The sequence below is a fragment of the Dermacentor albipictus genome, chromosome 4 (assembly GCF_038994185.2).
Source record: "Dermacentor albipictus isolate Rhodes 1998 colony chromosome 4, USDA_Dalb.pri_finalv2, whole genome shotgun sequence".
NCBI classification, from domain to species: domain Eukaryota; kingdom Metazoa; phylum Arthropoda; class Arachnida; order Ixodida; family Ixodidae; genus Dermacentor; species Dermacentor albipictus.
Genome location: NC_091824.1, coordinates 141,640,497 through 141,662,193, shown reverse-complemented (window position 1 = coordinate 141,662,193; position 21,697 = coordinate 141,640,497). Strand labels below are relative to the sequence as shown.

General features: G+C 45.1%; 1 protein-coding gene and 1 long non-coding RNA gene across 3 annotated transcripts in view; both read left to right on the top strand.

Annotated features, from left to right (window-relative positions):
* LOC135915452 (uncharacterized) overlaps positions 1-14,638 on the top strand; it is a 144,797-nt gene extending 130,159 nt beyond the window's left edge. Inside the window, exons 2-3 of the long non-coding RNA XR_010568624.2 lie at positions 11,055-11,101; positions 14,363-14,638. This is a non-coding gene — a long non-coding RNA (uncharacterized lncRNA). The remainder of the gene's footprint in view (positions 1-11,054; positions 11,102-14,362) is intronic.
* The window catches only part of zfh1 (Zn finger homeodomain 1), a 663,681-nt gene that overhangs the window by 152,337 nt on the left and 489,647 nt on the right, over positions 1-21,697 (top strand). The window lies entirely within an intron of this gene.

Here is a 21,697-nt window from a genome sequence, read left to right as displayed (position 1 = left end):
GCTGGGTAATTGTTTCTAATCGTCGCTGACCCCATGACGATAGAGTTTGTCTTCTACAGCTTCTTGAAGTTTCCATCCCTCGTGAGAATGTTTGGTACATGCCCACGCACCTTAATCTTAGCAGGCTTCTTTCGGAAGCGGTGTACAAACGAGTTTGGTACGCCCTAGGGAATGCTGATGCCAGTCTTTTTTTTTCTGTCTTTTCTTTACTGCCGGAAATACCCCCCTCTCCCCTTCCCTTCAGGAGTTCATGCTTTACTGCAGCGGATACTTTCGTTTCTGTGAAATTGTGGTCCTCCGTGACATTATTCCTGTGCTGCATGGAAAATGACTGCTGGCAGTATTGATTGATTGATTGATTGATTGATTGATTGATTGATTGATTGATTGATTGATTGATTGATTGATTGAATATGGTCGCGAGAACTTTCTAGGTGTATACAGAATTTTTATTAAAGTTTGATAAATGCGCACTCACATTCGAGTGCCCTGTGTTAAATGAAATCGACGCCATTACTCGAGTGAACTATGTGCGCTCAAACACTAAAGCATTGACATTAACAATCTGTGACATCTCTGCGTCTTTAAAGCGGCAAGTTAGCATGTAGTACGATTTAACTGCGACAGCTTATGAGCTGGTGGATCCGCGCTCTCCTACCAGGAGACGGCCTGCACAAAACCTTCGTTTCAATTTGCATAACGTGTCGCCCTTTCCTGCAATAATCCCATTCGGTGGCATGTTAGAGCGACATTTCACAATTTGCAATTTCTGTCACAAGGGAACACGATAACACAAAATATTTTTTTTCTGCGCTATGGGAACCCCGCTCCAGTCGTTCACCCTTTGCCTGTCGGTTTAACCTCTTTACAATTTTTCTATCGCCGTGCCCGTCTCTATCTAAATTTATCTGTATAGCTCTCTGTTGTATCGACTCTCTTAGCACTTCAATCATTTTCCCTTAATTCCCAGGGGAAAGCGGTAGGTCGCTTAAAATTCTTCAGGTTTCGCCCCGTGTGAAAACTGAACTAATCTCTCCCGATTGAGTTCTTTCTTTTTTTTTTCGACTGCTTCTATCCCCAACCTTCTGGGCCTCTTCCGCTTCAAACTGATTACAATGGTGCGGATGTGAAGGTAAAGGAGGCACGTGAAATACTGGAAGTAAAAAGAATGAATGTGACAGAGTAAAAGAAAAACGAAAGAGAACCTATGTAAAATAAGGGAAAGTCTGAGGATTCTTCTTCAGTGAACTATGAGCGAGGGACAATGACGACAGCGCGAAGAAAATTGGGAACCACGGGAAGGGGTGGAAATATGTGAGGACATTACACTGAGAAACAAGGAAGTTCTCCCATCAGATGTAATCCCCTAGCCGCAGAAATGAAAATTAAGGTGAAGATACCACAGAGTGCGTTTGTTCGCGGTATCGCTCGTGTATATATGCGGAACTTCGCATCACGTACGTGTGCCTGGATTGGCTCGAGTGTCGTTGGAAACGGGAGAATTTGTAGCTTGAATCCAGGTCTCCTGCTCGCTTATGAATGTACGTGTTGGCTCACGAGATCTAGATGAAAACTTGGATTTAAAAAAGAAAGATAACTATCTAGGACAAACGCATAAGAGGGCCTTTGTAGCGGTATAGCTGTCATTTTCGCTTCTAAGCCATGTTTCTTTTTCTTTCTTTTTGTCACTTCCACAGTTGTATTATGCCCTTCGCCGTATCGGGGCGGCTGTACGTGGTGACCATTTTCAATTTTTACAGAATATTTAAAATAACTTGTGCGAGACAGCATAGTTTAATTTCGTGAGCTGGAATATTGAGAAAGATGGACATCACTTGCCTGATAAATCGAAACACATAATCGACTAATGGACAAAAGTTCACTAATTAACTTCTTTATTAATTACATTATACTACATACTGCAATTTACGAATTGTAGCCGGTAATTTCGTCAATATGCAAGGAATATCCACTAACAACGAATTTTGAGGCTGGAATGGGTTTCTAAGTATGCGCCATCATACTAGACGTAAAAATGCACTGTTCTTTCATGTACCTTTTTTAACAGAACGCTTTTTTATGCATTCAAGGTCATGTAAATTGTCGCGCACTTTGACTGGTGTCATACCGAATATTGATTCTAAGTGGATGCGCCTTGCAAACTCACTGGCCACAATCGGTAAATTCTAATAATTGCCGTAAATAAATAGTTCACTTAATTAGTGAAGGTTTTTTTTAGTTAGTTGAATACTTTTCTATTACTCGTTCTGCTCATGCGCGGCTCTGAATATTCCAGCTCAAGGAATGTAATTAAGCTGTCTGCCACAGTGATAAATTCTTTTTTTTTTCGACTTAGAAATGATCATCCGGTATATGCGCACAACAATTTCGTAGATGCCTTTTTGTTTTTGGTTTTCGAAAGGGGGAGGGGGGTGATAAGCCGCAAGGCCTTTTATTGTCCTGCTCTCTTGTCCTGCTGTGTGTCTTGTCTTGTCCTGCTGTCATTCAACACTTAACTGGTCGAAAGCTCGCGCCATCTATGTTGCAGTGCTGAATCTCTACGCTCTGAATAAAGGGAGTTCCACTCCTCGACTGGGCTGGTATCGTGTTAAAATTTCTCCAACCCCGACGAAGCACAGCTGACAGAACTTTTTTACTTTCAGATTGAACACAGTTATTCCTTCACGACGTTGACTTAATGCGGGATTTGTGCCTCTCACAAAGTACATCGCACGTGCTGCGGCACCTACAGACTCAAACCCCACGCAAAATGGCTAAACAGTTGGTGCAGGCAGCCACCGGTCACCTAAAGCTGAGGGGCCTCAATGCATCGCGCACTTTCTTTTACACAAAGTTTATCGCTACTGCTACACGACGACGTCACATTATATGAACTGGTGCCGCAAGCGATTGAAACCCCGTTCTGCGTTTTGTGCTTTCTCTTTCCGTCTTTCCGCGGGATGCTCCACAAGAAATCCAAATCGGTGAGTTGCAAGAATGCATATAAAAGCGAAGTCAACTCTTAAATGCACAGGTAGCGAGCACCGCCTGAGGCCGAGTAAGCCGCTTGCTAGTGCCCACACACGCACACGGACGCACACACACGCACACGCATTAGCAAACACTCAAGCTTACGTGGGGGCGAACTCATGAAAGCTCAGTCGCCCACGGAAGCCCGTGGTGTGCTTACCGGCGATGACTCAGGGATGCAAATGCGAAGGTAGCGCGGCCGGCGTCCTGAGATGATTATTGGGAACAGAAGGTTAAATTAAACGAAGCATAAGCAAGAGAGGCGCTGTCTAGCGCTCATACTACGGAAACAAGAACAGTCGCATGTGATGGCTCGGAAATCGGGGAACGGAGATGAAAACGCAAGGGGTGGAGCACAAGCGAATACGACAATGCTTGCGAGGGATGGTGGGCGATTGTTCGCGTTTGGAATAGCTGTATATGAACAGATGAGATGGGCGCACAAGAGAGAGAGAGAGAAAATAAAGATAAAAACAAGCCCCCTAGCCCGAGCCGTGTAAGCAGAGAAAACAAAGGCGGAGAAAACGAGGTACGGAGTCTGAAATGAAGATTAGTAAGCAAAAGAAGAACCTAGATAGTGGAAGAACGAATGCAGAAGTTCTGGGCGTACATACAGACGCAAAAGGGCAGGACAGACGGTGGAGGGAAGTGATCTCAGATTGGATAAACGATTTTGGGCGCTTGCCTGGCGTTTCTGACCGTATTACCTTGCTTGTGGCGTTCGGTGCTTTAGTTTCGCTCCCTGCTGTGAGGCCCTCTCTGTTTTGAGAGAGTCCTGCGAGAAGATGGAGAAAAGGGGAGGGGAAGAGGGGGAGCGCGCGGCGCTCATCTTCCCGCCTCAAGAGGCTAGCTAGCTGCGGCTGTGCAGCACGAGAATAGAAAGAAGAAAAAAGAAAGGGGAGGGGGTGAAAAGGAAGAGCGGGGAAGAAAAATAAAAAAGGAAATAAATGCAAAGGTGAGACAGCAGATTGAGAAGCAGAAGAAAGGAGAAAAAAAGAAAGGTGGTGGTTCGGGTAGAGAGCTCTTGCGGGCCGAGAACGGTGGAAGGCAGGGCACTCCTTAATTGGAACACAGCTCGGGGTATAAGGGACGACGAGGTAAATGTATTGAGGGGCCTCTCTTGGAGCAGCGCAGAGGTAGTTTATAGAGGTCGTGTTCTTCTCGCAGAAACAGGCGAGAGGACAAAGAAAAAGAAGCAATCAAGACCAGGAAGCGCACGCAGGCTGGAAAGAGGAGCAAGACGTTGTTAGCGTGTATGGCTGTTCGCTTGCACGCGCGAGAGGCAAAGGTGTTTGGCCAGCGGGAGGTACGGAGAAGAAAGCGAACTCGGCACTGAAGACCGTTCATGCACCTCGAGCTTGGAGAAGAGAGAACGGGGAAAGGGGGAGGAAAAGGAGGATGAAATCGGGGTTGGCATGGCTCCCATCGGTCGGTCCTTGTGTATTCACTTGCCAAGAGAAACTCGATAGTGTCTCGGGACAATTAGTTGAAAGGCGGTCGAGGAGAACGCGAATTCCTAGTTCACCCAGCGCGACTTCTCCGCTACTCGCGCACGACAGTGTGCCGATTTACCGTTGTAGGGACCTGTGTGTGAAAGTGAGATGAAAGTGAAAGTGAGAAGTGAGCGCTAGAAGGCAGTAATATCGGGTTTAATCTCTCATACAAACAGGCAGGTACAGTAATAGAGCAGCAACTCCCAGGTTTATTTTATGCGGACGACATTGTGTTGCTCGCAAACAAGCAAAGTGATTTGCAACGTCTGGCTAATATCTGTGGACAGGAGGGCAACAATTTAGGTTTGAAATTTAGTGTTAGAAAATCAGGTGTTATTGTATTCAATGAAAACAGTGAACAGACAGTGGAGATACAGGGCCAAGAAATACCTCGGGTAACAGAATATAAATACCTTGGTATATGGATAAACGAAGGCGACGGATATATGGAAACACAGGAAAAAACCATAACAGTCAAGGGGAAGAGAAATGCAGCCATAATGAAGCACAGAGCGCTATGGGGATACAATAGGTACGAGGTCCTCCGAGGTATGTGGAAAGGGGTAATGGTTCCAGGACTTACTTTTGCAAAAGCGGTTGTTTGCTTTAAATCAGGGGTACAATCAGGTCTCGACGGGAACCAAAGGTCAGTGGGTCGCCTCGCATTGGGCGCTCACGGGAAGACTACAAATGAAGCTGTGCAAGGGGATATGGGCTGGACTAGTTTTGAAGAGAGGGAAGCTCGCAGTAAAATTGAGTATGAAGAACGGCTGAGGAATATGGAGGAAAGTAAATGGGCTGGGAGAGTGTTCAGGTATCTGTACAGGCAAAACATTGATTCACAGTGGAGGAAAAGAACTAGGAAGCTTACCAGCAAGTATGCGGCCTGTGGGATGGGCAACACAGCAACAAAGAAGGTCAAGCGGAAAGTCAGAGAGGCTGAATTAATCTCATGGGTGGCGGCAATGGAAAAGAAACCTGCCATGAGTAACTACTTAAGGGGAAAAAACGAAATTAGGAAAGAAACCATTTATGATAACTCAAAGGGAAGCTCATTACTTTTCGAAGCCAGATCGGGATGCCTTAGAACACGCACGTATAAAGCGAGATATAAGAAGGAAGAAGAAGCATGTGCTTGCTGCGGTAAAGCTAGGGAAACGACGGAGCATATTTTATTAGAATGTGAAGACATCTATCCAGCGGTCGATTTAGGCACCACTGGCCTCCTTGAAGCCCTCGGGTTCAGCGGGAGCAGTGGTAAAGCAAACAGGTCCGCAATAGACATCAGTAAGAGGCGATTGGAGGATTGGTGGGGGAAAAGTAGGGAAACGACAAAGGACGGAGACGTACAGAAGCACAGTTCGCAATAGGGTATCAGAAAATTTGTACGTGGTAGTTCATAGTGTGTTTTTTTTCTTTCTCATTGGTTAACCTAGGTAGGATATTAGGCAGCATAGTAGCAAGAGCTTGGTGGCGCAAGCCACCGCCCCGTTCCAAAGGGGACGCTCATAACATCCATCCACCATCCATCCAGATTGTGGATGTAAAGCACAGAGGACTCAGAATGCATTGTAAGCTATCAAAAAACGCGCGCTTTTGGAATTTTGTGGTCGTCGCTGTGCCGGTTACGATCAAGGACTAAGTCTAGCCTACGAGTGCAACACGTTGGTAGTTCTTCTAATAGAAGAATAGAAGTCGAAAAAAGAACGGAACAGAAAGAAGCTAGCTGTGAACTTATGAAGCACGAAAAACCTAATTGGTAATCCAATAGATTATTTTTCTATCGATGATTTCATGGTCTGACTTTCCTCTCCTTTGAGACGTAAAATAATAACTATATTTCACTTCACTTGCACAGGATACGCTTTGTCATAATAATAAATAGCTTAACGCGACGGCCGATTCGTAACCTTTGTGTACTTCTGCGCCAGATGCGCACGAGCTTTTGTCATCTCTAGGGTGTTTCGCGACGTTCTAATTTTAACATTCTAATTGTCAGCTGGACGTGAACCTCGTCTCAATACGGCAACCTGTGCTGCATTGATGAAAGCACTGTTCGCGCGCCCGACACGCACAGACGTTTTGTGCCGATTTCCTGAGGCATCAAGACAGCCCGCCAACTACTGCTGCGGGTTACAGCTTAGCAGGCCAGGGGCCAACAAAACCAGAGAGACATGTCGGTTTGCCCAGGCAGCAGTGTATGGTTGGGTTGACAACGGACACTCGAGACGCCCACCTTTGCTCGAGGGCGCGGCTAGAACGCCTGGAGATGGTCCTTCGGGAAAAACAAACCACTTCCGCGCGCGCCTGCGCCGGACTTGCCTGTGGTTTGCGTCGGACAACCGCTAGTATGCGCGCAGTCTCCAGAACGGCCGGTGTGTCTTATCGGCCCGCTCTGCGCGGAATGCAGTCGCCTGCCTGACTGGCTGGCTCTGCGTCGTCGAACCTTGAACCTCGAAAACGGGAAGGGTGATCAGTGCGCACCCTGCCGTCCGGTGCTCGGTCCACTTGGACCACCCGCTATAATAGAAGCCCCGCTGGACACTCACGCCGCAACAATTGTGGTCCACTGGATTTCGTGCTGCTCACCGCTTCCGGTTTCACCGGTGGCGAAAACGTTTACGAGCGAGTGTGTCTGCAAGTTTCTCTTCTGAGACGGGCAGTATCAATATGACCGTCTGAAGTTGATGCGATTCAGTTCTGCGCTCTGCATTGTGCAACTTTGTGAGTGATTAGCTACTGCCTCCTGTGCAGAGCCATCAAGTGACTTGTGATCGCCAATCCGCGCACTCTGTATACGTTTGGTGAAGGCAACACTACCTCTTCGGAGACGCTCACCGAGACTGCCATCTTGACGCTGCAATGCGGACTAAAATCGTATTTCATCGCCTCTTCAAGACCTTCCTTTGGAATAAGGGTGGGTCGTCCATGTCTGTAAACAAGTCAATAATCGTCAGTTAAACTGCGTTCACTACATTACCAATACTTATCCTCAGTGAACATTAAGGAAGGCTAATGTGGTTATGAAGTTCAATCAGGGATCGCGCGGTATTCATAGTTCGGCAATCGTCCGACATAGTGCCCAGACGGCTGGCATATACTATACCTTTGTTATCTTTCACGTGCCGTGCATCGCATATTTTTACTGCGCAGTATGGTGGCATTTTAAAGGTTCCGCGGCTGCAGGAGTTCCAAAACCCGGCTTGAATAAAACTATATCAGTTAAGCTCTAAAAATCTCAGTCGACAGATTGAAAAAAAAATCGGAAGGCGTGTACGGTGACATTATATACGTTACATAGTGATGTACAAGCAAATCGCTTCCATACAATGTGACAACGTGCTATGCACGCCATGATGTTTGCTTCGTGACTTGCGCAAAAGCACAGCGACAATTGATTGATTGATTGATTGATTGATTGATTGATTGATTGATTGATTGATTGATTGATTGGTTGATTGATTGATTGATTGATTGAACGAGTGAAGCAATAATGTACACAAATTTAGGTTCATCATCTTCCGCACACGAAAATCTGGGTCGCCTTTCGAGATGCCTGTTTTCAAAACAGGCGGTGTCACATCTTATTGCCTTGCACCCTAAATTTTTTGTTCCCTTTGTATTTAGAATGATTGACTGTAATTATTATTTAATTAATTAATTCCTTATTTTATTATCACAATTAACGCGATGGGAGGTGAAGGGAAAGACCATTCAAAGATGGCTTGAGGGAGTCCTTCGCCCCAATACTGGCAAGGACAGCAGCAGAAGCACTAGCATTTTGTTTACATTGTCATAGACTTTGACAAAACCGTCAAACTAAACACATCTCTAGTTAATGCCCGAAACAGAGCGTCATACACCAGCATGCGTCATTATTAGTCAGCATGGTACATCAGCACAAGCCTTCTTTACACTGTGTACATTTAAGAATGTAAGTACAAATCAAAGACCCCTCTGAGGGTCGACATTACCGTAGAAACAACGCGTGCAAATCAGGTAATTTTACTGAATGGATGCCAATTTATTTTTTATTATAGTCATTTAGTAAACGCGGAAGCTTATATTGAGGCATTTGCTGACTGCAAGCAGTGCGACAGTGTGAAGCATTCCATGTTTTTGTTGTTCTTGTGTGTACGAGCGTATATATATACATTATGGGGCTTTACATGCCGCAACCATGATTATGAGGCACGCCGTAGTGGTTCACTCCAGGTAAATTTTGACCCCTTGCAGTCCTTCAAGGTGCACAAAATACACAGTACACTTGCGTTTTGCATTTCGCCCCCATTGAAATCTGGCCGCTGTGGCCGGGATTTCACCTCTCGCGCTCGGGCTTAGCGGCGTAACGCCAAAGCCACTACAGCACCACGGCGGCTGACGGAGACTAATTAAGCTCATGCACAGAGAATTGGGATATACGTAATTCAAGCGATATTGACGGGACTATCTGTGCTCATACGTGTCTTAAGTTCAAAATATTCTAAATTTTTTCAAAGATGTGACGAAGTGCGATGCCTCTTTTCGTTTGTATTGAAAACAGCTTCTCATAAAAATTATATTCCAGGGTCTTACGTACCAGAACTACAGTCGGGCTATTACAATCAGATCTGGTTCACCAGTTGGCCAAAGAACCCTTGGTGTCGATTGTGACAGACCAGCTCTGACCAGCAGTAGTGGCTTAGGGGCTATATGGCCTGGCGCTGCTAAGCATTAGGTCGCAGCATCAAATCACGTCCACGGGGATCGCATTGACATGAGGGCGAAATGTAAAAACGCCAGCTGCTCAAAATTAAACCGAAGTCTCCCACTACTACGCGCCTCATATCAGACTGTGGGTGTGGCACGTAAAACCTCAGAATTTAATTTTTTAAGAACAAGCTGTTATCAATAATACGATCATATCGCACTTCGTGACATTATCCTCCTCGTTTGGTAGTCGTCGTTATGACGAAACATTTTGCCATTTACTCACTCACGTCACCCATCCAATACTTAAATGTGACGACTACCGGTAATGCTCGTCTTGGATATGATTTTTCATGTGCATAGAAAATTAAAATCGGTTTCTATTACCGGGCTGTACGCCAGAAAGCCTATAACCCACGGGACACTCACCTCACACATCACAACACCTGCAGTGGCTTGAAACTGTGCTGGCATCTTTATCCCAGCCCGATGAGAACACTGCCTCCATGATCGAAAATGAAACCTGAAAGGTTAATCCCCGGGGAAAGATGCACTAGGTCTGCCATCACAGCAGGCGAAAAAGTCGCAATGCACGTGCAGTGCGTATGATTGGTCGCCACAGCGGTCAGTCGTTGGTGATGTCGTTTTTGTCAAAAGCAGGGCCGCATTGTTACTGAAATACCTGCGAAGCGTTGTGTATGAAATAAGAAAGAAATATTTTCCAAGGCATACAAGATTCTTTTTTTTTTCATTTGCTTCCTGGTTGGTTTTGTATGTTTGTTTGAAGCAAAACTGCATCGGTGTGACTCAGATTATTTCCATTTTCCAAGGAACAATGGAAACATTAAACACGCTAAAGAAACTGAAGGCGAAATCCTGAGCGCTCACGAGACGTTCATTACATTACTTGACATTTTCATTCGAATGTGTTGTTACTTCCTATTACTTGTTTTCTCCCACCAAAGGTCGTAGGTTCGAATGCCCCAATTAACTATACCTAAATAACTGTGTCCTAATTAACTTTGCCCTAATTAACATCAGATATCGTGAGGTCGACTCCCATGATAGGTCGAGAGTTCGGCTCTCGACCTTCGCGGTCTGAATTGGAATCCGACTTGGAGATATGACCGGTTCGCCCATATTTCCAAGTGGGTTTGACTCGCACCAAAAGTCGTGGGTACGAGTGCCTTAATTAAGGCTATCCTAATGAACCGTGTATTAACTTTGCCTTAATTAATACCACGGGTTGCGCTTACGCTTATTGTTCATCTCGAATTCACGCTTTCTTATAAAGAAATTGATGGCCTAATTCGCCCTAATTAAAACTAAAAGTCGTGGCTTAGATTCCCTCCAGAGATCGGTAGAAACCACCAAAGATCGAGGGTTCTACTCCCTATGAATATTTGTGCCATGATGTCACATGTCGGATTTTTGGACCCATGGGCCATCTAAGGCTTTCGCCTTAATAATTGGTAAGTGAGATGTGCTAGTAAAATAACCTTTAATCCTGCTGCTTTAACTTGACAGGTAGGTTTAAAGCCGGCATAAGGTAAACGGGTTGCAGGCAATCCACCTCCGCCTACTGCATTGCTCTCTTGTCGTTGTATGCAGTCATCGGATACGTACGTGCATACAACGGATGGTTGAAGAGGTAGATGCAGAAAGCGAAGCCCTAGAATTACTTAATGTTCGAAATAACTATGTATAATACGAAAACAAAAACTTGTTACCGCAGACACATATTAAAAGATAGACTAAATTTTAATAACATCAGAAAATAATATTTTTGTTTGCTTTGAGTAGTTGTGTACTAATAAATGCCTTTGTGTCATTTCCCTGCAGGTGAGTTCGATGTTCTGGTCTGAGCTGAGCCTGCGATCCTAACAAATGTGAGTAAAGGGCATAGTCTTACTGTAGAATGCTTTACATGAAAGCGGCGGTAAATGAAAACACTACAGGAGGTCGAAATATTAAATAACATAATACTCTTAAGGTATTAAGGTACCTGCATTCATTTTAAGGCCACTTTCTTTTCTTTTCGTTGGCATTTGGTCAAGCTTCTTCTTGAATTTTGCACAACATCGACGCCGATTATTTCTCAGCGTTTTCGCGTATTTGAGGTGGTTCATTATTACAGAAGAAAAGCCGACAGAAGATGCCAGGTTATATCTTCTTTGTGTTATTTTCAAAATGTAGCGTTTTTTTTTTAAGCAACGAACATTTAGGTGGCCTCGGATAGATATTGCCACAATCGGTGACATTGTAGTATCGTGATGCGGGTGAATAAGGCCTTCATCCAGTATCGGTGGCTAATGTCACTTCCTGTGCCTGGTTTGTCAAACAGCCATACTTCCAATCTAAATGCGTATATGGAGATGGTTCACATGCATCTGTTTGGTATGGTCTCATCACATCGCTTCAAGGCGATGTGATGAAGCATGGGTGCCATGTGATGAAGCATAGTGAATAGGGGCGTTCTGACGTGGCCGAAACCATTTTCCGCTCCTTCACGAAGAGAGACATGCATTGCAGCCACTGAGATCAACCTTGAGCGGCCCATTTCTTGCACACCGCTTGCACCTTGGTCTTGACATTCAAAACTGGCGGCAGGGTCAGCCTCAACTGTGCACTGGTATCACCAGCAGGGGGCGGAAAGTACACACACTGAAGATAGGAGCGCACGAAAGGGCAGAGGTCAACAAGACCATGGCGCCGTTGATAATGGTTTCCACCAAGTGTGTCAGTATGCTTGGCCGCGGCCCTGTCCTATAGGTCCTCTAAGCGGAGATAGCACCTTGGTTCTACCAACGGCCCCGTGCATGCATACACCGTCGGCGTTATCGAGATACGCACCTTGCTTCAAGTTCAACAGGCAAACCAATTGGAACGCCTCAGTCAAGAGAGACCTCTGGACGCTCCAAAGTGCGTGCACGTTTTACTGCGTTGTCACTGAGTCTGCATTGTCAGCAAAATGCACCGCGTTAGCGTTGAAAAACAAGATATTCTTAACAACGTTAGTGTTCACCTTACCGCTTGCGACGAGCAATATCGAGTTGTGATCACTTTTATGGAAAATTCTGGCAGAACCCATCCATTGGAAAACTATCGTCGTAAATGCGATTATCATTCAAATGGTGGTGCACATGTAATGATGAGAGCGTGTGCAGGTGCGTATTCCGAAATGCCGCTTGGTAACGTACCGCCATTTTTAAAAATTAAAAAGAATATTAAGAGAGGTTGGCGCGTTTATGGTAGCATCGGCTACTCTTTGTCACTTAGCAAAGGAAACAAATTTGCATAAAAAGGTAGACTAATGACATAAAATATGGCACTCAGTAATACACCAGGTGAATACAAACTATGCAGTCTAACAGTACATGAATCGCAAAGTGTTGTGCGTGAGTTCAGTGCACAGTGGCATATATAAAAACAGATATCTTGAATAGCTAAGCACATAACACGTGTAAACTACACTGCAAGCACAGAAGACAATCACACACTGCGTAAAAATCACGATTACCACATAAATCAATCTTTAACCCAGAACAACATCCATATGACTCATTTAGCTTATTGGGATCAACTGAAACTTAATATTTTCCCAAAATGTTGGTGTCCTCGAAAAACTTCTTCAAAGCAAGAAGTGCTCTTTTCTGAAGGCGCGAAGTTGGCCATGGACCAAGTATCTTTTTCAGAGTGGATGGTCTTCTGTCTAAAAGCAACAAATTGACTTGCAATACCATTCGTTGTGGATCGTATTTAGTGCACTGGAGGAGGAGATGATATACAGCTTCGTCTGCATGGCCACAAGAACACTGCGGACCAGAGGCACGTTTTATCCTATATAAGAAGTGTCTCGTAAATGCAGTACCAAGCCGCAGGCGGTGCACCAATGTTTCAAATTTTCTGTTTTCTTTTAGATTTTCCGGCATTGATAGGTTTATGCATGGGTCTATAAAGTATAACTCGGAATTCTTAGATTTCTGATAAAACCAGGTAGTTTTGCTGAGACGACAGGAAATCTGCCTTAGGATCAGACGGACTTCCTTACGCAAAAGTGGAAGGTTGGTTGTCTCTGCGTTATTGTACGCCCAATTCGCAACTGCGCCCGCTGCAGTATTACCAGGAATATTGCAGGGCCCAGGTATCCACTGAAATGCAATTACGGGGTTCATAGCGCTTGCTTTTGTATGTTCTTTGAGCGTCTCATACAATATCAAAGTATATGAGAGAAAAACGAGAGAGAAAAGGAAAATACATAGAGAGAGGTTAATCAAAAGGATATTTCCAGTTGGCTACCCTGTGTTTTTTTCAAAGAATTTTTCTCGTAATGCTACTGCTTCGCACTAGCTTGTTGCTAATCCAGAAATGGAAGGTCATGATGACAGCATGTGTTCTTATCCTTATGTCTCTATACGGAGGAGTTTCGCAGACTTCGTCGTCACGCTCTTTTGATGTTTAAGATCTCTACCCCGCTCCGGGTACCAAACTAGCCTACCTTTCTTTCCTTGGTTAACTTCCTTGCCAGACCTATAGCGCTTCTTCAATCTCGTTGGAGCTCCTTTTGCAGATTTTTCGTCGTACGTTTCTTTGAAAACTCGAACAAGTACGCATTACTCGGTGTAGTGATAAAGTCCTCCCTCGGCTTTGTCTGTATTTTGTATATTTCAGCTAACAGAGGGTAAAGGGGGCGAAATGCGAAAGCGTTCATGTACCATGCGTTGGGTGCACGTTAAAGAGCTTCAGGTGGTCAAAAATAATCCGACGTACCCCCTACGCTATGTCTTATAATTAGATCGTAGTTTTGGCACTTAAAGCCCCAGATTGTTTCTTTCTTTTTTTTTGTTAGCAGTAGGTACGAAGATCTTAAAGATAACTTTTCCCGCTGGCAATATCACATGATAACGTATTTTATTCTGCCTAGCCATAGACATTGCTTCGTGTTCGTATTTGGCAAGTTTGCTGGAGCCATTGGTTTGCATTAAACAAGATCCAATAAGTTGAGAGAAATTACTGGTGCAAAGAAAGCACGGATTTATTTAACATTGACAACGCTACACGCCTATTTGTCGACGCCGAACGTGAAGTATTTCTGAGTTCATTCCTCCTGAGTTGTCGCCTGTTATCACATCGGCGCACTTTCTGAACAGTGGACGAGACTGGAACGGCGACCCAGGAGGTGGCACTTCACAGGCTTGTGACCTCCAGCTGTTGTTGGCCGCTATGCTTGCGAGTGCACGACACAGAAACAGCCGGTGTCCTTGAATATCAGGGTGGAGGTGGCAAACGGAGCAGCTTGGCTCAAGCTTTCATGGACTGAAGGCACCTAACTGCGCCAAAAGCTGTTGCTAGCACGTCAGCAGGTCTAACGCAGCTAAAAAGAAAAGTATCGGTCTGTCGCGCACCCCGAACTGGTTGTAAGAACAAAATATGGAGGCCAATAAATAATTCAAACTCGGCTGATTCCGAATTACGATTGATTCAAATAAATCTCTGATATTTATCGGCTTGTCAAGTCTAGAGTGCATTTTGATGCCTGCAGTTACTACAGGCCGTATGAATTCTCAGGGTATAAAACAACGCTGTGAAAAGCGAATTTTATGCTTATTCACGTAAACACCGCGTGCTGGCAGACAAGGTAGTGCCAGTAAACGCCCCTCTGCTCGACATTTAAGAAAAGAAAGAAAAGAACTACATAAAATCGCAACGTATAATGGCGGCTCATAGGATCTCTAAATGAAATAGCGCATCGTATTCGACAGCTTCTGTGATAGACTTAATTTTATTTAATTTAACAATTTCATATGTTCCACTCGAAATGTGACCATTTTGGCGAATCCTAAAGAATATGAATGTCGCACGGTGACACAAGAGGTATAGAATCATTTAATGTATTTAGATACGTGTAGTACTTCTTTGTGCATACGTCTGTCAACGCCATTCTTCCCTCGATAAACCTCGCCTCCGTCTACGTACCATTACTGTGTAAACGTCGCACATTGTGCATCCGCCTTATTTGGTGTCTGTGTTTCGACATAGCTTGTCGCTGGTGCAGTGCATAAACGTTGCATGAGATCGCACGTTGCATAGAATGAAAGCAAACACAATTGTACGCATGGTTGTTCATTAAAACTTCTTTCTGGGCGAGTTGGTGCATACTTGGCATAAAAATTGTAACAGCGCAAACACATGCAACCACAAAGTAACAAGGACGAGACACAAGCGCTGGACACAAGACACGGCGCTTGTGTCTCGTCCTTGTTACTTTGTGGTTGCATGTGTTTGCGCTGTTACAATTTTTATGTCAAGCACAGTTGTTATTTGCAATAGCATTTAATTAACCGCTTCGTTAAAGCTTCGCTTCCCATATATTCCAACATGTACAGCGGGTCTACATATTTACATGCGAAAGATTTCTTGGCGAACGTTTGCCGCTTTGACAGTATCTGTCTAGCCGCTTACGTCTTGTTGCTTTCGTGGTGGTTTCGTTACCTTGGCATGTACCAATACAACCATATTATGACAAGAGTGTATGAAAACCATAAATGATCGGTCATGGCATGAATATCGTAACACGTGTGTCATGTAGGCCATGAAACAGCGCCCGCGTCTTGGTTCTCTTATGGTCGTTTCGTTAACCTAGTACGTACCAAAATTGGCATAGTATGACAAGAGTGTATGACGAACATAAATGATCGCTCATGACATGAATATTTATCATTGCATTGTGTCATGTAAGTCATGAAACAGTTGGCTACGTCTTAGTGCTCTCATGATCGTTTCGTTAAATTTGCATGTACAGTCTTGGTCAAAAAACTTGAACCCGCTGTGAGCGGCCGGGAAGCGGCTGCGCTCCGCTGTCGCGGCGCTGCCGCCGCCGGCGCGCGCCGCTGCTCGCTTGCGCCGAGGATAAAGAGGGCGAGGGAAGCATTTCTCTTATTCGCAAGCATCCTTTGATAACAGGGCTCGTGAAAAACAAGTGCAGCGTTGGTTCTGCCACCTGCGAGGTCGTCTTGCGGTCGCCGTGGTACGGCGCTTCGTGCGAGTAAATGCGGTGGCCTGGGCGAAACTGCCAGGCTTCCATGCAGCGCATTATAGTATAAAAATTTTCCTAGTAATCGAAATTACCTATTAGAATTTATCCTACACTTTCAAAGGCGAGAGCCTTCGCATTATGCTTTTAGATAAACCTTATGAGTGTGTTTCTTAGTGCGATGAAAACAATACATAAAAAATAAACTAACATCTCTCAGTGCTGTCTGGCGTTGTTCCAGGTGTTATTGTAATGTGCGGGCAATCTAATCATCGTTCGTTTAGAAAAAAAAACAGAAGCAGTAATTTCGACTACAAAGGCTCTCTTCGGAAAGGGCCTGTGGTCACCCTTGTAATATTTCAAATACGTTGACCGCACTTCTCCATTGAGGACCGACCAAACGAGTGCGTTTAACGTTGAAGTTCTTTAATTAGACCCACAGTGAGATTATGAAAACGTTTCGGGACTAGAAGTCGTTTGCCCTGCGTGGGTAGCCGATTGAGTTAGACCCATTGCCTTGGCATTTTGCAAAGTGCCCACTACCTAGCCTTTTTTTTACATCTTCGTGCATACTGTTTCGTCGTTAGGGCTCACTTTCATGCACACGTGAGGCCAGTGTAAGTTCATCCCGTCTGCATTGGGCATCACGCGTTTGAATCGCGTAAAGCAGACCAGTGCCACGAGATTATAGGATTCTCGCATAGTGAAGGCGTCACACCGGCGATGCTGTCGCTGTCACGGGTTCACTGGAAGAAGTATTTTAGATATAGTTTACTGAGGTATTGTTTATCTCTACGAGAGAGAACTTCACAGGCAGTTTACAAAAAAGGGTGATACGTAGCGTCCTTTCAACCAGAGACTCTGGCTAGTAGCAGTCAAGCACATGGGGAAGCTCGAGTTGTTCGGGGCAACCACAGCCCCCCCCCCCCTGTTATTTCGTCGAGACGCAGATGCCACCCTGAAGGTTATGCTTTCTTGATTAATTTGCTAATTGTGGCATTCATAATTACAAATACGAGATGCCATTGTGGCACGTTATTTAATATATCATTAAGCTGCTGAAGTCAGATCTTAGCTACGATCCTCGCGAAGTGCCCGTGTTCCAGCATGAGCAGGAGTATTCATAGCGCTGTTCCTTTAATTTAGTCCCTGCAAACAATAACTAATGATTGCGATACTCGGAATTGTGAAATTTGAGCCTATCACGTTCGACAGCGGTCGCCAGAGACCCCCGCCCGCTCATCCAGCATACGCTGCAAACGGCATGCTAGCCGGTCGTGTGGCTTCCGTTTCGCCACCGCCACGATCACGCCGCGCTTGCCGCACTAGTTCTTCACGAGCGCTGTTATCAAACGACGCTTGAGAGTAAGAGACATGCTTCCCTCACCCTCTTTATCCTCGACGCAAGCGATCAGCGGCGCGCGCTGACGGTGGCAGCGCCGCGATAGCGGAGCGCAGCTGCTCCCCGGCCGTTCGCAGCGGGTTCAAGTTTTTTGACCAAGACTGTACCAAAATTGGCATAGTATGACAAGTGTGCATGACGAACATAAATGATAGGTCATGACATGAATGTGATGACATGCGTGTCATGTAGGTAATGCACCTATACGTCTTGGTATGTAACGAAATTGGCGCAGTAGGACCAGAGTGTACGACGAACAAAAATTATAGGTCATGACATGAATGTAATGACATGCGTGTCATGTAGGTACTGAAACTCCGAGTGAAATTATGCCTCCTGTGAGCTCTTCCTTTTCTTTTTTTTTTCTAACTGTATATTTAAGGGGAGGTTGTGCCTATAGGTGGCGCCGGTTTCTTCATTTCGCTGACAGGATAACTGTGCTCAAATGATGGCCATACTAGTAAAATGTTTCCCACAAGAGGAAAATATTTTCTAGTTTACACGACGCCTCTTTCGCCGTGGTGCACGGTTACATTAGTGGGGAGCTTAAGACAAACACTTAGCTCTGTGGTCTTGAGGGACAAGGACTGCGGAGCCGCTAGCTGTACGCACCCTTAAACATGGGCGTCGCGCGTGACATGCTTGGAAGTGTACGATTGCCGACACGGCTCTGTCACTTGATCCCATGTACATTCTTCGGGAAGGTCTACGTACTCTTGATTTCGCACGTTTGAAACAGCACAATGTGCATCATTACATGCGGATTTCCTCGGTGCAGATGTGCCTTTCGAGCGTCTCAATGGTCGGTGACAGTGCATTGGCGTCACGCCAGCGTTTCCTCCTCAGCGCGATCGAGGCGTTCCTTGATCCGACTTATATAGGACAGCGGACCTGCGGGAAGTACACGACAGCTTAACCAAAAGTACCGCGCAAGGTGTCCAGCGTCTCTTTGAGGGGAAGTAGACAACGACAAAAAAGAAAGAGTCGCTCGGAAGCGCAATAAAAGTATAAGGGACTGGGATTTCTCCCTTATCGTCGAGTTCCAGGTGTGCGAGATGATCGAAGCGGACGGCGATTATAGGTTTCCTGAGTGTCCACACTGCCCGGCTCTCCCTCCTCCTATAGGCCTTTCTTCGCGCTAACCATGTTTTTTTTTTATGCTCTAGCACTCGTGGATTTCGTTTCCGGTGAGCCGTTCCGAGGTCGATACAGATATTAGGTGCGGTGGACGACTGCAAGAGACGTTCCCTGGCAAGAAGACTGAAGCGCGGTATAGCGCATAGAACTGCGTCTGTCGCTGGGTTGATGCACACGCGTCAGCAAGCCTGTGAAACTAAACGCAAAAAAAGCAGAGTATATGATATTAGGCCAACGTCATTACAGGTTTCCAGCGCTTGTTGTATTTTTACGTCGCTATACATGTATAATGGGATAGACTATTACACTGCATATCTTGTGCTACTTTCTTCTTTCTTTTTTTTTGTCATGTGTAACGCTCTTGCAGATAAACGGCCATGGTTAATATGACTTAGCTTGACAGGTCGTATATCACCAGTCGAATTAAGCGCAATTTGTGCGCTTCACGTTACTCATTAACCAGTTCAGACTACTTCCTGAATAACGCCCCTCTAGAATCTATTTCATTCTAGCGGTACCTCGAAGTTCACATTTCTAATAACCCGTCTGAGAAACAACACGTTCGAACGGTTATATAATATAATAAAAGATTTGGTTACGTCAGCAGAAAAGGTCTTACGGCTCATTTTTCGTTAAAAAAGTTACCGTATATCACTCATGTACGACCATATAACTACACTACGCATCAACAATACAGGATCCTGACTAAGTAACAAGCGACTGAATTTGAACCGGTGCAAACCCGCACAGTCCGTTTTATGCCATCGAATTATCGCTAAAGTGCGAGTGTTACAAATATTAAAATCATATATTGATCTTCCGCCTACTTTCTACTCATCGTGAAATAGCACGCATTGGCATTTCCCACGAAATTTACTGTCATTATAAGCATATTTGTTAGCATTTCATTCGCCCGTCACCGTTTATCTCAAGTATAGGAAAGACAAAAGCTTGATATCCCTCGCAGAAACACAGTAACATACACGCGCATTCTACCCGAGAACTTGCATATCATGGAATAATCTCCCACAGTCAGCCGCTTCTGTTGCGAATACATCGCTCTTCAGATGTTTTATTGAATATGCACCACAGTGTTCGAGTCTGTCGGGATTTCGTATTTCCGTAGCATGTGTTGCCTTATTAAATTTACGTTTTTTGTATATTGTTCATATCGTAAGCCCTTTCAATCCGCTTCTTTTTGTTGTTCGCCCCTCCCCTCCGTAATGTGGAAAGCCTAAGGGTACAATAAATAAATTTGAGAAACAGAAGAGAATTGCGTATTTATTTAACAATAAAAAGTTTACCTGCCATAGAAAATCGACCACTCAAACAGGTTTGCCTTTTGACAGTCAAGAAAACACCATGGGAGATGTGGGAGGAGACTCTACGCAAACACCCGCATATATGGAAAACACAAATGAAGTCTTAATTCTAATAGCCATTTCGGATCCCCCTCGAAGGTGCTGCAGAAGTCCCGTCATGCAAGACCTTATATGTATTATGGGGATACGAGAGATCTAGTTCCGATAACCAGGTTTTGCGGTCTCCATAGGAGCTCGCTTCTTCACACCGTAAAACGGGCTTACTAAGCGTAAGCACACGCTACGTATATATGCCCTCTGTGCCAAGCTCAAGTCAAAGAAACTCGATGAGATGAAGCGTCGCGAGAAAGAGGCAAATGACTTTTTCGCACACCGAGCTGTTGTGCAAAATTTCTATCAAGGCTTCCCAGACGACCATCTCAGGATTTAGAGACACTCTACAATCTGTTATACGACCTCACGTGGCGAATACAAACAGCCCCCTACCACCTTGGACAAACTAGAAGTCCATGAAGCTACAACTGTAACTCTGTGGAATCGATCGAACGTATTTTACTATACTGTAGAGATTGCATTTGGGAAAGGGCCGTATGCAAGACGAATATGGAACCATCTGTCACGACCCTTGCAGGCTTAGGCGCATATTAGGTCCCTGGTATTTTCTATCAATTCAGCGTCAAGCCTTCGATTTCTTTTTTGATTACCTTGAATCAAGTGGCTGCCTCTTAATGCTCTCTGTTATTTGGGCTCTAATGTATTAAAGCCAACAGCGAAGCACGATTACTGTTGCGTCTCAACACCACAAAGGCGTTAATTGGACGTTTGCCACAAGATAAACACCCGCCCATTCATCAGCGCCTATCCAGACGTCAACGCAGCGTGGACACCGATTCTTGAGGGATCCCAAAAAAGGAGAAAACACTAGCAACACCTGGCAGCCTGAGTTAAGGATGAAAGGGGGGCCCCAATCCAATGTTACAAAAAACAACGATGGCGACCTGAAATTTGCAGTTAATTAGACGTTTGCCATGAGGCAAACTACCACCCATCCATCAGCATCTATCCAGAGGTCAACGCAGCATGGACACTGACTCTAGACGGGTACACAAAAGGCCACCAATCCCACCATTACTTGACAGCCGGAACCAAGGACGAAATGGGGCCCCCATCCAATGCTACCAAACAACGACGGTGACCCTGGACTCGCAGGTTGCGATCTTGCCGCATATTCCATACCATCGGGCTTCGGAGACGGAGTCACTGCGTAGTGCTGCGAACATGGGCGTGGTATCATAACGGAGTCGACGATTGGGATTTGCAGTTGGACAGTATTCAGATTCCCTAGTTGACCCGCCTAGAGAAGACGACTGTATTAAAAGCGGAGACTTTTCGAGCAGTGGACGGAGGGTCCTGATATGAACTAGAATGCTTAACTTGCTCCTGCATGGAGTGGGCTTCCATAATTGGAGCCCTGTAACTAAGCCAATAGAACATTTTTCCTTCATTTTCTACAACCTAACGCAGCAGTCGATGGGCTTGGTGGATTCCTTGCCATAACGCCACCCTAAGCTTCAAAATGACGCATATGTTC